Source organism: Camelus dromedarius, chromosome 6 (assembly GCF_036321535.1).
Source record: "Camelus dromedarius isolate mCamDro1 chromosome 6, mCamDro1.pat, whole genome shotgun sequence".
Lineage (NCBI taxonomy): Eukaryota > Metazoa > Chordata > Mammalia > Artiodactyla > Camelidae > Camelus > Camelus dromedarius.
The window spans coordinates 11,395,463-11,412,115 of record NC_087441.1 but is presented as its reverse complement, the minus strand read 5'-3'; the positions used below and the strand labels follow the sequence as shown (position 1 = coordinate 11,412,115).

General features: G+C 43.1%; 1 protein-coding gene across 4 annotated transcripts in view; it reads right to left on the bottom strand.

Moving 5' to 3' along the window:
* IPCEF1 (interaction protein for cytohesin exchange factors 1) overlaps positions 1–10,414 on the bottom strand; it is a 153,632-nt gene extending 143,218 nt beyond the window's left edge. For all 4 annotated transcript variants that reach the window (XM_031456594.2, XM_031456596.2, XM_064486559.1 and 1 more), the window contains exon 1: positions 10,073–10,414. The gene's annotated coding sequence lies outside the window, so the exon portion shown is untranslated. The remainder of the gene's footprint in view (positions 1–10,072) is intronic.
* Between the last annotated feature and the right edge of the window lie 6,239 nt (positions 10,415–16,653).

Here is a 16,653-nt window from a genome sequence, read left to right as displayed (position 1 = left end):
CATTGAATAAAGCAATATTAACCCCTAAATGAGGGTGGAGACCTTAATGATTTTTTTAAACTTTACCCAACCAAGTTCATTTGTTTTGGTCAATTCTCCATGAACCCTCAAGAGAGTATGAGGAGCTCATCCACCATCCAGGGAATATTGGACAGTAATTGAATTTTTTAAATATGTGATATGAGTACAATGTCAGTGTATATGAGGGGAAAATCCTGCTAGCAAGAGGAAACTGAGTAGGGAACCAGAGTCAGATGGAGACTGGAAAGATGGGGGATTCAAATCACATTGTGGAATAATCGTTGAAGAGAATTGAGGTCAGGGAACTTCCCTAGAGAGAACTCCAGTAACAAGACAGAGAACCAAGAAATAAATCAAATAAGAAGCTATGGTTGAAAGGCTTAAGAAAAAGTCTGAGAGCGAGATGGAGTGTATGTCATTAAGGTAGACAGGGTTTATCTGAGTCTTGAAGACTACAGAAGGGATAATTCAGGGATGTGATCAGCACAGAAAGAGGTGCTGAATCCACAGAAATGAGGCTGAGAGTTGAGAAAGGCCCTAGATTTGAGCAGAGAGCACTGTGAATAGAGTGTAATGAATGAAAGCAGGCAGGAAATTTGCCAGGCTAAGTCAGTTCAGAAGGTTTTATATAATGTGTGAATTCCCCAGCCTCTCTGCTTTTCCTTCTCCTACTTGCTACATGCCTGTCCGTTTTTCCTTTGTGTTCACCAGAAAGTTCAATGCACAAGGAAGATGACACTAATTGTTTAAATCTATGAAATGTTTAGTGAAGAAATGATACAAGCACAAATGTTGAAATGTACCTTTACAGACAGTGTGGATTCGTTCATGCTTTATCTGATTCTCATGGTCATAACTCATTAAGAATTGGTTATATTAAGCCTTAAAAATTTATAATAGCTCTATGGCTTTATCTAAAAAGATAAATGTGATGTATAAGCCTAGGACTGCTGTCCACGCTTTAGCTACTATCCAATTGGATTGATAATTTCTCAAAACGACTTCACCTATTTGTTGATCCTTGTGCCATATGCTTCCAGGGATACAAAAGGGAAATAAGTGAAATAAGGAGAAAAGAAGAAATTTCCTTTTCTTCCAATTAAATTAGTGGGAAGAACATGTTAAAGGATTTGACATGATGCTTTGGCCACAATACTCAAGAAAGTGCCATTTTGTTAGGAAAAATACAAATGTATGAAAACCCATCCTTAACATCAAACTTTCTCCAAAGCATTCCATGTCCTCACCAAACTCTTTCCTCCTCAAGTCTTCTCCTTCCCCTCATTTCTTCATGTCTCCGGAGGAGAAGTATCAATGCCATCAATGTATCAACCCTCTGCCTGCCCATTTTCCCCTGCTACATTTGACCCAATTATGTCTCGCTGCCTTTAATATACTCACATTGGCTTGGGGTGCGTTTTAATAACTTTATTGTCCTTTTACATTTGATTTTGTGCTTTTCTTCTGTCTGTATTTCTAGTAAATCACCATCACAAGTGACACAGCCCATTTTTCAGTTTACAAAGCTATTAATATACATCATCTCATGAGAGACCCGAATAACTCTTTGAGGCAAGTAAAGATATGATGCTACCCATTGCAGAAATGGAGAAACTGAGATGTGAAATATTAATAACCCAACGTTCACCTACATAGCAACTGGCATAACAAAGCATGTGGCTTGAGATCCCAGACTCTTCCCATTATATAGCTGCCTAATACACAGCAGCATGGCTGCCATTTTGTCTTGGCTTCAGAGGGAAAGGTCTGTTTTGTATTTTCCCCCCTGAATCCATGGTCGTCTTTCTTCTTTCCATCCACCTGAAATTTAGCCTTCCTTCCACAGTCTGTTCAGCTTCTTCTCCATCATTAAACTCTTCAGGTTCATGCTCTCTCTAACTTTTATAAGTCCTTACTCTATACGGTTCATTATAACAATCATGTATCACTTTTGGTTTTTCATTTAATGTCTCATGAGTTGGTTTCATTGCTCCAGTAAATTAGGAAGATATTCTAGGGAATAACTCTTTAAAAATACTTTGTTTATATTTTCCATAATGCCTGATACAGAGAAAAATTTTAACAAATTTTTGCTGAATTGGGCTGAATCTCTCAGGGACCATAAGAGAATCTATGTTTAAGAAATCATTTTTCAATACCACTTACGGTCAAGTAACTCGAAAATTTGTATGAGTGATGATGCTGATAGGCTTAAAAACACTTAGAGATCAGGAAGGACCTTACTTTAGTCTTCAGAGCCACCAGGCATCAAAACGAAGTTGCGAAAAAAAACAAGTCAATTAAGGACAACCCTCTTTCCAAAAGACAGCCACCACCACTCGCACGCGCCTATTCAGATTCATGCTGGGGGCCTCCCTCTACTACATTTTGCTCTTCTGTTATTTTGTTTTCTTTTGCTTTATATGACTACTAGTTACTTTTTGGTTGACAACTTGTTAAACTTGTCAATTCTTTACAGTATTTGCAAATGCTGCATATCTGAATCTTTCTAGGGTCAGTTATCATGAAGAAAAAGCTCTCTTCACCTATTCATCATCACCCATTCAAAAAGTTTGGTTACTGCACCCCCAGATGGTAAATGATCATATATAAAATAGGTAATGTGTTAGGAACATGATTTTAATATGTCAGAGTACAGTTTTCTCTCATTTTTATCAAATACACACATATATAAAGAAAAAGGAGAAAGTATTGAAGTTTTGACACCAAAATGTTAATTATGATTATTTCAGTATGGTAGATCATGGCGGGGAAATGTATGTTTTATGTGCATTTTTGGCAATAAACATGCAAATATATGTACTAAAGAAAAAATTGTTTTTAAAAACTTAAACAGTAAATAGCAAGATCATTGATAGCATATATTTAGTATGAGGCCAAACGCAAAGTATTTGCCTAAAGAGTTTCTTTTTTTCCCCTCCCTTTATCTAATTTGATATTTACCAAGCTTTTCTTTTTCTCAAGAATTTTTTCTGGTCTTATAAAAAATAGAAAGCATGAATGGAGACTATTCAAACACATCCTCCCAAAATCCTGCCTTCTTAACTTCTAAGGTCCATTTCCTTCCTCTTTTCAATCTGAATCCTTAGAAGCAAATGCTCTATTTGCCCCAAGCCTCCTCAGCTGTGATCTGGAAATGTCTTTAGGAACGAGATTTTCCTCAATGTGCAGGCAAGTCTGTGACAGACGCTCTGAACATCATATTCTTCACCCAAACAAACTTCTGGCCCAAATGGGGTCAGTTCACATACACTCTCGGCCCAGGAATGAGCGGAAGGGGGACCAGCACGAAGCAGCCTCACCTAAGAACAAGAAATCACGTGACATTCTTTGTCCTCCACCTTCAAGGCAGCCATGTGTCACTGGCCTCTCAGGTGCAACAGTCAAGGTCGGACTCCGGAATCAAATGACCGGGCTTGGGACCCTGACTCTACCACTTACTGTGTGACCTTGAGCCAGGTTCTTAAACTCTCTGAGCCTGTTTCTTCATCAGGAGCAGGAGAGCTAGTTAAAAACAGCTCTTCCCAGAGTTATTCAATTAAGGAAATTAGACAATGAATATACAACCTTTAACCCTGGCAGACAGAACGTGGACAGCACACGTTAACCCTTAGTCATGACCGTAGTGCTGACGACATGTGACACACAGCTGCTGGGGATGTGAAAACAGATGCAGCCTATCTGAGAAACTACCGTTAGAAACAAGGAGCAGCCCTCCTGAGCCCTGTTTTTTGACCATCACTCCAAGGCTGGCCTCAGTGGCACTCACTGCCCAGAAAGTCCCGTGCATCACTGAGGACACCTCACTGGCCAGGGACCTCCAACCATTCTGTCCACGGTAAGAAACACGAGGCTGTGGGGAGCAGGCAGTGTGGTGCTCAGTGTCTGAACTCAGTTCTGGACTGAGAGGAGAATCTTGTTCACTTGTTCCCACAGCAAAGCACACAGGGGTAAGTATTTATTGCAAAGTGGAAATGACCGTAACCCGAGTCTAGGACTCTGCTGCTACCAGGAACACCAAATTGAAAAGCAAAGCGACTTTGGAAGAAATAGCCAAGACTTACTTGCTTACTTACTCTGCTTTGATGAATGCTCTGGGGTCCCTCTCCTCGTGCTGGCTTGTCAGCTCAGAATGGCTGGGGGGCGTCTGGTGTTCCTCTCAAGGCAACTGATTTGTACATCACTGTGGAATGTTTGTGAGTGTTCACAAAATAAAACTAAAGAGGGCTCTAGTGCCTGCTTCAAACCTTGCTTGACAATGTCCTCTTAAGTCCCTGTTACCTATGCAAGACAGCTCCAGGTGATTAACCAAGCCGAAAATTCAAGTGCAGGGAAACTTGGTAGCTTGTGTTCCAGGGTGGAATCCAGCTCGAGCTGGAAAACCTTGGCCATATTTCACCAGGAGAGTTCAAGTTCAGTTCCTTCCCTTTGACGGAATGGCTGGATCTAACCAAGAAAAGGTGGTAATTCCCCCGAAAACAAGAGAACTTAAAAGGTGATCTTGTCTGTTCTCTTGCAATAAGATATCCAGAAAACACAAAGTATCCGGTAAGCATTTGGTGAATGTTAAATATTCAAAAATGGGCATTCATCGTGTTATGTGATTAACATTCACACTCACGAGTGAGAGCAATTCTTTGCCTATCTCTCCAGAATCGTAAGAGAGGTTGGGATTTGTGATCCAAAGAGGAAAAAGCATATAAGGCTTTTAGCGTAATTCACTTCGGGCTTCTAAAAGGTGGCACGAACAAAGTTGTTATAACTGGCCTGCACTTTAAGTGAATTAATGAAATCTTCCTGTTGCAACCATTGGTTTGCTAACCTAGCAGAATCTTCAAACACGTTCAAGAAGCTAATGAGACCACAGGTGCTCATCTGACCATGACAACTAGTGCAAACTCCCCCCGAAGTGCGTTGCGCTCTGAGCGCTCCAGAGAGAACAATCATAAACCAGCAGCCTAAAAAGTATGGTTTTCATGTTCACAGCCATGGTCTCCGTTTTTGAAAAGAATTAGAGATTTTCTCCTTAAAACGTGACTTAGTATAAGTGCAGCCAAGTGTCTTCTGGGTGAGTCAGGACACCTTACACCCAATTGTATTTCGTAAGAGGGGATAATGTCAAATTGAGATTCCTGGGAAGAATTGTGTGTCAGTGCCATTTCTTTCCTTTCTTCTGAGAGATCTGTATTTTCCTGTCTTAGGTATCAATATATTAATGTGTCTACAAATGCTTAAATGTCCTACTCCTCTTTGATATTAGAGATTGGTGCACAAGATGCCTATGAAAGTATTTTCCTTCAGGATAGTCAGGGGAAAAAAAGAAGTTCTATCCTGTTCAAATTTGAAAGAATCTATCCAGTCACAAATTTCTATTGAGCATTTTGAAAAAAATTATATAAAATAAATAAGTCTACAGAAAATGGAATATAAATCAATTAAGGTCAATTAAGAGAGGAGCAAAAAGATATTTTTAGTTTTGAGAGGATTAAATGTATTAGCCTCCTACAATAATGTTTTCCTGCTAAAACAATGTTGTTCTGCTGGGATAATTATGCTAATAGGAATTAGGGTAATTTAAACTCAACTGAAAAGAGAAGTTAAGGGATTCTTATATTACAGAGAAACCCAAGATTACACTTGAAATCCTGGCTATTTATGCTGTCATTAAATTAGCTACTCAAGTACCAGACTAACTTTATGCCAAACGGATCAACAATTATAGATAAAACTACTAAAATGACCCAACATCCCATTAATTGGGGAGTTTCCATTTGCCATCTGCTTAGATTGGAGCCTTAGGTTTTATACTGGGACCAAAGTGCCACCACATTACGCCATTTTTCCAATTCAGAAGATTTGAACTTTTCTTTCACTATACAACTTGGGGAAGTAAATGTCCCCCCAAGCAGACACTAATGTTCTATATCTAGTAAGTGACCACATCGGTATAATAATCGGGAATCCTTCGCTGAGTGCCCTTTTATAGATTTCACAATAGCCTAATTTTCATTTTGTAAATGTGTCTCATTGTGTAGCGTCTTTTTCATTCCCATTCAATGATGAAGCGAATTACTGTTTGAGGCCCCATGCCACAGGTTGAAGTCAGAGAAATGAGTCATGCTGGATTTGATCCCTAGACATGCTTGCCAGCAACACAGATGAGTTTACCACCAGCACTTAAAGTGACTTTCAGTCTTTAGTCTCTGCATTTGTTTCCTAGGGCCACCGTAACAAAATACCACAAGCTGAGCGGCTTAAAGCAATAGAAATGTATTCTCTTAGAATTCTGGAGATCAGAAGTCTGAAATCAAGGTGTTGGCAGGGCCAGGCTCCCTCTGAAAACCTATAGCGGAGAATGCTTCCTTGCCTTTTCCTAGGCTTCTGGTGGGAGCTGGCAGTTCCTTGGTGTCCACTGGCTTGCAGCTTTGTCGCTCCAATCTCGTCTTCCTCATCACGTGGCTGTCTCCCCGTGTGTCTCTGTATTCACAGGACCTTCTTCTTATAAGGACACCGGTCATACTGGATTAGGAGCCCCCTCACCACAACCTTCTGAAGTTAACCAGTCACATCCACAACTACTCCATTTCCAAATACGGTCACATTCTGAATTTCTGGGGGTTAGGATTTCAGCCTGTCTTTTCTTGGGGGGAGGCACTGTTTAGCCCATAAGACCCCCTACTACCTTTAATTTAATCCCCTTCTGCCAGTAAAGCTTTTGTGTGCCAACTGAATCTCTCCATGGTAAGAAAATAAAATACGAGCAAAGACAGAACACACCACTGGTTTATAATGTTTTTACTTTCTTCAGAGCATTACCAGTTAATTACATTTGGTCCACACAACCAAACAGACTGGTTAGGTATTTATATCTCAGCTTTTACGGATGAGAAAACTTAGGTGTAGAGAAGTTAAACACCTTGCTTGGTAGCACACCACGTTCATACACCACAGGAAGAACCCTCGGGCCTCCTAACGCTTCCATCCATACTTCTCCCACTAAGAAACAGAGCCTACTATAGAGACCATCACTCTGCAGGCACTGACCCTCAACATGGAAAATGGATATTTTCAAAGTAAATAGAATGTTACTATCAAAGGGAAGCAGGAGGCATCCTTGTGATGAGAGAACCATTATGTACCTTGACCAAGGCTGTGGACTATCTAAGGATGGCTCTGAAAACCATGGACCCCCATGGCTCTCCAGAAACCTTTTGTCCCTGCTGATTAAGAAGCGTTCCCTACACAACACCTCAGGGTACCTAACAAGTTGTTACAAGGACGGCCACATACGCGCAGTCATGTCAGGGTGCAGGTCGTTCCCTGAAAACAGAGAGAAATTCCTTTCCACTACCTCCTCAGTGAAGAAATAGAAAGGAATGCCACTTCCACTTAAGGAGATTTCTAAGTAGAAAGTGAATCTGCTCATCCTCACCCCTTGCCTCCCAGTTCTTGGCCTCAAATCCCCATCTTGCCTAAGAAAATCTTTAATGCAAATGAAATCAATGTAGCATCATGTATGATGGTAGTGAGGCCACAGGCTCAGAGATGCACAAAGATGTGGGTTGGAATCCCATCTCCGCCCCTGCCCAGCAGGGTGGGTTTCGGGTAGGTTACCTCTCTGAGATTCACCTTGTGGAGATAACAGCAGTGCTATTTCCCTGGGTCGGTTTGAGATGTGATTGTTTTGAGAATTGTTCATGTAAAGATAAAAATGCTGATTACACTGCCCCGAACATAGCAAGTGTTCAACAACATCACTGGTTTGTATTCAGCGCTCCACACGTGAAATATTCAGTAACGCTGTGGCCCGTCTATCCCAGAGTCTTCCGTGCTGCTGTTTCTAGTTCAATTCATATTCCTCACTGGGTTTCCTGGTTTTTACAACTGGGCATAAGTTTTGTTGTCTGTTTGATTAATTCGTTCACCTCCAACCTAAATTTCAGATTTCAGTGAAGATGTGGTCATTTTTAATTTGGATTTTTTAAGAGTTTGTCTGCACTCTGGTAATTTTGGGGTGAGTTTAAACTGGCTAACTTTTCACCTTTCCATTACTTCTGTTTGAACACTTGTGTCAGTTTAGGAGACCTGCCTTTTGTTCACATTTGTTCATCATTTTTAACAAATCCACCAATTATCTCTCCTTTGATCATTTCTAAGACTGGGTGTTTGGGTGATTCCTTCCAATACTGATAAGCCGAAATACTTGATTTTGGTTAAGTCTCTGATAAAGGACTCCTCCACTGTGACAGGACAGCACTGTGAGGTGGGATGGCCAAGATCCTAACCAGAAGTACTTCTTGACCTTCACCATCACTTCCACCACCTCCATCACCACCACCTCCAACTCTACATCACCACCTCCAACACCACTTCCACCACCACCTCCACCATCACCCCCACCCCCACCTCCAACTCTACATCACCACCTCCATCACCACCACCTCCAACTCTACATCACCACCTCCAACACCACTTCCACCACCACCTCCACCATCACCCCCACCCCCACCTCCAACTCTACATCACCACCTCCATCACCACCACCTCCAACTCTACATCACCACCTCCAACACCCCCTCCATCACCATCTCCACCTTCACCACCACATTGCCACCCTTAGGGCTTATCACCTCCTTCCTACACACCCTTACCTCTCTTCAAACCTTCATATTCTCCATTGACCCTATTAAACCTGCTTGCAAACCATCAGCCTGTGCCTGGGATCCCAGCTCACCCTGCCTGTCCTCCACGCTGGATGGAAAGCAGAAGTGAGCTGTTTAAGGATACACCAGTCAAAAGGAAAGTCTCAGGCAATAGTCATGAAGTAATTTCTTATCTCTTATTGCCACAGCCAGCTACCGCAGGAAAGAACTTCCTATTTCCATTCTCAGATGATGCATTTTTGCTTAGTGCAAATTGCCTGAAATAGTTCACACATGGACCCTCTCCAGCACAGACACTTGATACCCAAAGAGAGAAAAGGAGGGAAACTCCTGTCTACAAAATAGATAAACAACAAGGTCCGACTATAGAGCACAGGGAGCTGTATTCAATAGCTTGTAATAACCTATAATGAAAAAGAACATATATATGACTGAATCACTATGCTGTACACCAGAAACCGACACGACATTGTGAATCAACTATAATTCAGTAAAAATTAATTAATTAATCAAAGAATGAGTACATCAACAAATACACAAGCTGAAGTTCTTTTCCTACTCACCTGCACGATGGGAGCAGAAAGCAAGCTGTGTTCTTTCTGTTTCTGTTTTCTATGTAAAATTTGAATTAGCTGTCGAGAAAACAGACTCTGCGTATGACTGTACAACGCCTAGGATGGCACGAAGAACACGCAGGCTCCCACAGACTAATAAATCCCACGACTATAGTCAAAGACGCCCTGGTGGGTTATCAGAGTCTCCTACAGTTAAGATGATTTCACACATACACAAGCAAAGAAAACCAAATGCTCCAGATGGCCTCGATGAAAATCTCTAAATCAGCATCACCTAAGTTCTCATTTTCCTGCAGAGATATTTTGTCCAGCTGGTGACTTTTCTCTCAAAGTAAAATCCCCTCCAGCCGCCTGCATACAAAGGGGGATTCTCCACACAGACATGCATACACACAAAAAAAAAACACTCTCTCAAGAGAGGGTGACCACAGAGTGTTTCCCCAAAGGAGCTCCTCAGGACCCAAACAAAATGCTGAATCGTGTTTTTCTAAGTCAAATCCACGGTCTGCAGTCCCAGCAGCGACCGGGGCAACATCCATTTAAGAAACAGAAGAAGGCAGAGTGCGTCCACAGCTCCCTCCTGCAAAGCTCTAGCAGAGTTCAAGGGCACCTTTAGTGCTGGACTCCACAGCGGCAAGTTCATAAAGAGCTGAGCAAACATCAGATCCCAAGAGTCACATCTTAGCCGCAACTGACTATTCAAAAGCCAGCGCTGGGCTAGCGACTCCTTTACCATCCTGAGATGCTACGCAGTGACTTCTCACACATCAGCCAAGGAGTGATTTTACTTACATGCAATAAAAAGAGAGTAAGTCCAGACACTGGCTCTTTATCCCTGAATTCAGAAAACTCATAATCCTCGGAGGCAAAGGATGAGGATTCCACTGTCAGCAGCCGCAGCTCTGCAGGCTCCACCCCCACAGGACGACCATTAGAGGCTGACCAGAGAACAAGGCTCTTTCGAAAGAAGAGGAAGTGTTGTCTCTACTTCCCCAATTTCGTTGTTCTTCCCTCTTATTATTTATGAGCCCTTCCTTGATTCCAAAATCCAGGACACAAAGCAGGCACGGCCCATCTGTCTGACTCCATCCATTACTAAACACGACTCGGTGTATCCATTTCCAGGGCACGTGCGTGAAACATGACACGGTGTTGCTCTCCTGTTTTGGAGGCAAAGATGTTGATTTGCAGGTGTGGAGGGTGAGGCTGTTTGCAGAGCTGTGCATGGTGTGTCTAAGCTGAAATGCTGCTTTTTTTATCATCAACCTTTTTTAGGCTCAATGCTCTTTCAAATTTCCCTTCTTTCTTGTCTCCTAATAGTTCATATCACTCCTAAATAGAGGGCATGGATAAGTCCATAAAAAGTATTTCAGGATGAAAATAAGTCTTAGCCTGCCCTTCTTTTGCTGCACACCTAATAAATTCTCTAGCTTCAAAATTTATCCTTCACACACTAGAAAAGGAAGATGACAGGCAAAAGGTTGGAGAGATTTGAAATCGTCACCAGTAAGTTCCTGCCAGCCCACTTCCCCTTATTAGTACCAGCATCTTGTGTCCTTATGCCTTCTTGTATTAAACTCTACTTTCAAAGAAAAGGAATCCAATCATTAGAAATAATTTCCTGACCGTGCAGGTTCCCAAAATGTGGTTGCTAGACCATTGGCACGTCTATCGCTGCAAAACAGATTATCCCAGCACTTAGGGCTGAAAACAACATACACCTGTTACCTCTTGGTATCTGGGGGTCAGAATCTGGGTCCAGCTTAGCTGGGTTCTCCAGCTAAGATCTCCCACAAGGTTACAGCCAAGGTGCCAACGGGGACTGTAACCATCTCAGGGCCCGGCTGGAAGAGGAAACTCCTCCAAGCTCACCCACATAGTTGTTGGTAAGATTCAGTTTCTCAACGGCCATGGGACTGGGGGTGTCAGTTCAAGATGAGCTGTTGCCCTGAAGCCACGCTCTGTGTCACATCCGTTGGGTTCTCCTCTCGGGTCAAATCAGCCAGAGTGAAAGAGAGCAGGAGGGAGGAGCCCAGCTCCTGGTGAAGCTCCTGGGTGGCGTCTTTAGGCCTGATCACAGGGAATTACCAAGGCTCCCCTCTCAGGCCTCACAGGGACTGGGTGACAGGAGGGCACTGCCGCATCTGAGGGGAGTCGAGTCAAGGCCCCAGGGCCCTGGTCTTGCTCCTTTAGGTATTTACATTCCCAGCCTCAGCACCTTCACTCCCAGGTCTCTATCTGAGACCCTGGGTCAGGGTCCTCTCCTGGTACCTCTACTGAGGCCTCCTTATGAAAGGAGGTGCGGAACCCCCCACCACTCAGTCAGGACTTTTCTATTTCTGGGCCCCCCTCCCACACACATACACACACTTCAGGGGCTCCCCCAAACTGCGGGAGTCTTTTATTTGGGGTTCCCTCAACAGAGAGATGATGACCACATCGGTGCTGCCCCTCCTCAATGCCCTACTCCCTGGGGAAAACGGAGCCTCCCTGGCTCAGCTCCGATGGCCTCCTACAGAAGGGGCGTGTGAACAAGACAGGAGTCACGCTCCTTTGCAACCTGGTCTCACAAGTGACGTGGTACCACTTTCGCCACTTTCTGTTTGTAGGAAGCCAATCGCTTGGTCCAGTCTACGCTCAAGAGGAGGGGTCTATGCAAAATGCACATGCCAGGAGGTGGGGGTGCGAGGGGGCTATCTCACAGGTTTAGATAAAGTATATGACATTTTAGATGAACGGAAGTTGCCCCTTTCCAGCCAAATATGAACAAACGGGAAGATTCATCTAAAGATAAAACCATCAACCTAGTCAGACCATTAAAGGGCAATCTGAGACTTCCCTCCAGGCGCCATATGAGCCCACTCTCACCATTACCAAGATCACACTGCTCAGATCTGGGGGCCTAATTAACCTCCTCATTCCACAGAGTAACATACAAGCGAAAATCTAAACGACACTGTAAAACTAGCCTAAATCTGGAAGGCGGCCGAAGCAATTTCATAAAAAGAATAACTTTTCACCAAACCATAGGCATGAGAGCGCCTCACAGCAAGCCCAGAGGTGGGCTCTTCTCAGTAGGTTTATCTAGTCTCCTTAATCATGTATTTCATTAGGATCAGAACTGCCCAACCCTTTGCCAGTCAATGAATCTGCTCCTTCATAAGAATCACAAGGCAGAGTTTTATTGCTTGGAACCCCACCAACCCCACCAGGTACAAAAGCAGATCACTCCTTCCATCCTCCTTTGTGAGCAGGAACTGCTTAGACCGGGGCAAACAGAGAGTCCTTTCTGGCCTCCAACAATTGAGGATAAGAGAAAAGGGTCATTCTGGATGGAGAAGTAAATAATTCAGTTGATTTTCAATCTTCCTAATTTGAAGATGTGCTGAAAACAGCTGATGGCAACCAGCGTCATTTGATTTGACGATTAACTGGCAATAGGTTAAGGGCAACATTTTCAGAAGCAAAGTGGAAATCCTCTGTAAGACATGTTTTGTATCTCTACTTTTTCAGAAGTTTTTGAATTTACAGAGTAAACATGGTCTACATCCAGACATACCCCCTACCTCACAATCCAAATGTCAATAAAATCTGTGTTAAAAATAAATAAATAACTGTCGAGGGAGCAAAGAAAGAGAGAATGCATGACAAAGTGACTATTTGGTGAAAGCTTTGCCTTTGGGGAATAAATCATAGTTTGAACACTGGTTCAGTCTCTGGTCTGAGACTTCCTCTCATTTTTTAATATTCATTACATGAGAAGATAAAACTTCAATCTGCAGAGAAGTGAAAGGATTCAAAGAAGATGCTGTATATTTTGACCAAGAATATAAAATGCATGCTCTCTCGGTGGCTTCTTATTTGCAGAAACTTCTGTTTCTGAGAAGAGCTGCCTTTTCTTATTCCCACGTTGAGCTGTCCTCTGGTCTCCTGCCTTTAGCATCCAACAGTAATAGATGACGTCAAAAGTATTTCGTGACATCAGCAGCACAGGCTTATTTTTCATCAGGTTTAGATGCCATCTTCACAGTCATCCTCACAGGGCGTGTAATTTACACTCGTGGGGCCAGGATTGGAGCCACTTAAATTCTCCGAGCATAATCTCCTGATTCATACAAGAGCAATAATCCTCAAGTCCTTCCCGTTCAGGCTAAGCTGATCACAGATTTTTTTTCTTTTTCTTTTTCTTTCCTTTTTGCCCCTTTCCTTCCCTCCCCAGACTCTATTAAAATGATAGGGAAAGTATACAAAGATATATATATATAAACCCAAAATAGCAAAAGTAAAATTGGAGGAAGAGCATTAGCACTTGAGAGATCTTAACAGATTTCTGGAAGATGGGATGACGAAGGAGGAGTAAGAGATGAAGGAGGTCAGGGGACCACAGCATCCCATCAGTAAGAAGGACACTGGGGCAGAGAAACTGGCCACCTGGGATGCAGGATCCCTGAGAGGATCAGGACTCAAAAAGCCCACGGAAGTTAGAAAACCTAAATGAGTGAGGGGGCTGAAAACTGGAAGATGCACTGAAAGTCTGCAAGACCCTAGCCTTCCTCCCACACCCCTCTGTCGAGTACCTCTGTCAGCCCCGCCTTTACACAGTGTGTGTACAAAGACATTCAATCCTGTGAGCAGCCGTTTCAGCCCACCCTGAGTAGTTCTGGGGAAAGGGTGCTCTTCTCCAAAAAATTTGAAATTGTACAGAGAATACAGACAATGAATGCTCACACGGGTACTTCAGAGTGAAAATCCCACGTTCTGACGTGAGAGAATCACTCAGCATGTTCTGGGGCATAACATCTTCTTCCTGTTGGGTAATCAAGAAATGTAGAAGAGGAGGAAAAAAACGCTCTTCTAATCAGTATCCTTACAGATACTTATGAAGATTTTGTATACATTAAAAAAAAAAAAAAAAGAACAGGGTGGTAAGAAAGATAAATAATCTGAAGATAAGAAAGAACCTTTGGATATGATAAATATGATTGCCAAATAAAGGTTTTCAGGAAAGGCTGGGAAGACAAATTGAAGTAAATCTTTCAGAAAATGTTATCAATGACCTCATCAAAGAAATAACATGAAAGATTTCCATTAAGTGAAGTCCATGAGTATTTGGATTAAAAGGTCTCAATGAGTGCCCAGGAGAAAGAATTTCAGTTACGGTAAAATTCCCAAACACCAAAGATGATGAGAAAATCCTAAAATCTCCCAAATACAGAAAACAAATCACTTTTACAGAAACAAGAAACTGAAGGGTTCCCGATTTCTCTGAAGTAGAATTGAGGGTTAGATAGCAAGTGAGCAAAACCTCCAAAGCTCTGCAGGACCTTAATTTCACATGAGAGTAGATGCTCATTCATTCAGCAAATTCTTGCCAAGTAACTGCCAGAAGCACTGAAAATGGAGATTTCATTATAATGGGAGTAGGAAGGAGATGAGGGTGTTCTCAAGTGAGCCAAACCCTCAACTCTTGTTCCCTGAGGTCAGCAGATAGCGTCTGAAATTGACAAAAGGGGAGGCCATGAACACAGCAAAGAAATCACAAGGACTGAAACCAGAAGAGCCTAGCGGGAAGCCCGCAATCAAGTCGGAGTGGAGAGGGTTGCAGCAGAGGGACGATGCTTTTCCCGTAGCCCCCCTTGCCTCGATGCCCCCCAGCTGCCCCAGCTGTCCATCTACCCGTCATGATTCAGCCCACAAGTCATTCCCCGGGGAAGCTTTCCCCATCCTTCAGACTGAGCCACTCCTTCCTGTTTGCTCTCGCAGTATTCTGCACAAAATCTCAAATTATATTTTATTATGTTTATAAGCACATGTGACATGTGCCTTCTCAAGTCCCTGTTCTTAGAAAGACCTCATACTTGATTCGATGCTCTATAACCACCATTGCAAAATTCCACTAAGGAAATTCCACTAAGGGTGATATTGGACAAGGGATTCCCCTGTTTTCATTTTGAACTGGGCCCTGCGAATCATGCCGCTGTCCTGTTTGGAAGTTTACGTCCTAACTGGACTGTCAGCTCTTCAAAAGCAGGGATGAACTGTTTGTTTAAATTTGTATCCCCGTAAACGAGTACAGGGACCTCAGTAAATCACCGTTTGCCTAACTGATACTTACATGTATTTCACTTGTCTTAAGGGCTATATTTTTATAGTCTAAGATCCAAGAACATAATCCATCTTTCAGGAAAGCTATGATTTGTAGGATGCCAGGAGTCACCTTAACACCATCCATAAAACATCTCAGACTCTTTCCTCTGATGCCTGGAGGGTCAGAGTTACAGTTTCATTCCTTTCTTTTTACGACCTTTCCTCTCTTGCACTGTCAGTCCCTCCGGGAGAGGTAGCCTTTAAGCTTCGCTAGCGAACCTTAACCAGCGTGAATCTGTCAGGTCCCTTCCGTTCAGACAGAACCAACCCCATCCCCAAAGCAGGCAAATCACCTTAAGTTCACACTTTGAACACAACACAAGGCTGTGGCACTGATTTGGGACCGTGTCAGTAAAACATACAGATGAATAATTCAGCTTGCTGAGCCTCAGCCACGGCAAATCAGTGAAGTGAAAATACGTGAAATTACACCAATACTCAAGATGGTTTTTGAAAAATATACATGGTCTCCAAAACATAGGACCTCGTCTCTAATTTTCGCCTGACCTGAAATGTTTTTATCACCTTCTCCACTGATCCATAAAAAACCCTCACCTTATTTACTGTTTATCACTATCATTATTATTGAATTTTATTCAGAGTATTTGTGGACTATGTTTCTTGAGCGATGATGTGTCAGACTCGGGGCTCGTTACCTGAAGGCTCTGGAGCTGGGACGGGAGGAGAGCTCAGGGACACAAGTGGACAAGGAGGACAGGAGACGGCATGGGACTGGAGCCAAAAAGAAGGACTGGGAAAGGTCAGAGACAGGGGGAAAGAATCCGGTTGGGTGTACCTGCGCCGGCTCACAGAGGAGACGGTATCCGCGCTGATCCCTGGAGCACAGATCGGCTATTGGCAGGGGGATGGGGCAGGGGAGGACCGTCCACCTAGTGGGACAGGGTTTAGGAGACCAGCAAGCTGACCATCAGCTCAGTGGTTCCCACTGAGCTGCTACAGCGCCCCCAAGGGGCGTTTTGGAAATTATCGGGGCTTTTTTGTTACAGGGATTGAGAGTCACTTCTGGCGTCTAGTTGGTCTGGGGGTGGGTTTCATGGTAAGAGTTTGATGCCCTCAGAACAAAGCATTATCCTGTGCCGATGTTCATAAATATGAATAGCATGGAAGCCTTAGCTACCTGAGTCTAGAAACAAAGTGGGGTTTTTATTGCATGGCTTTTGTATACGTTAAAATATCATCACGTTCAAATTTATCTTGCAAATTTG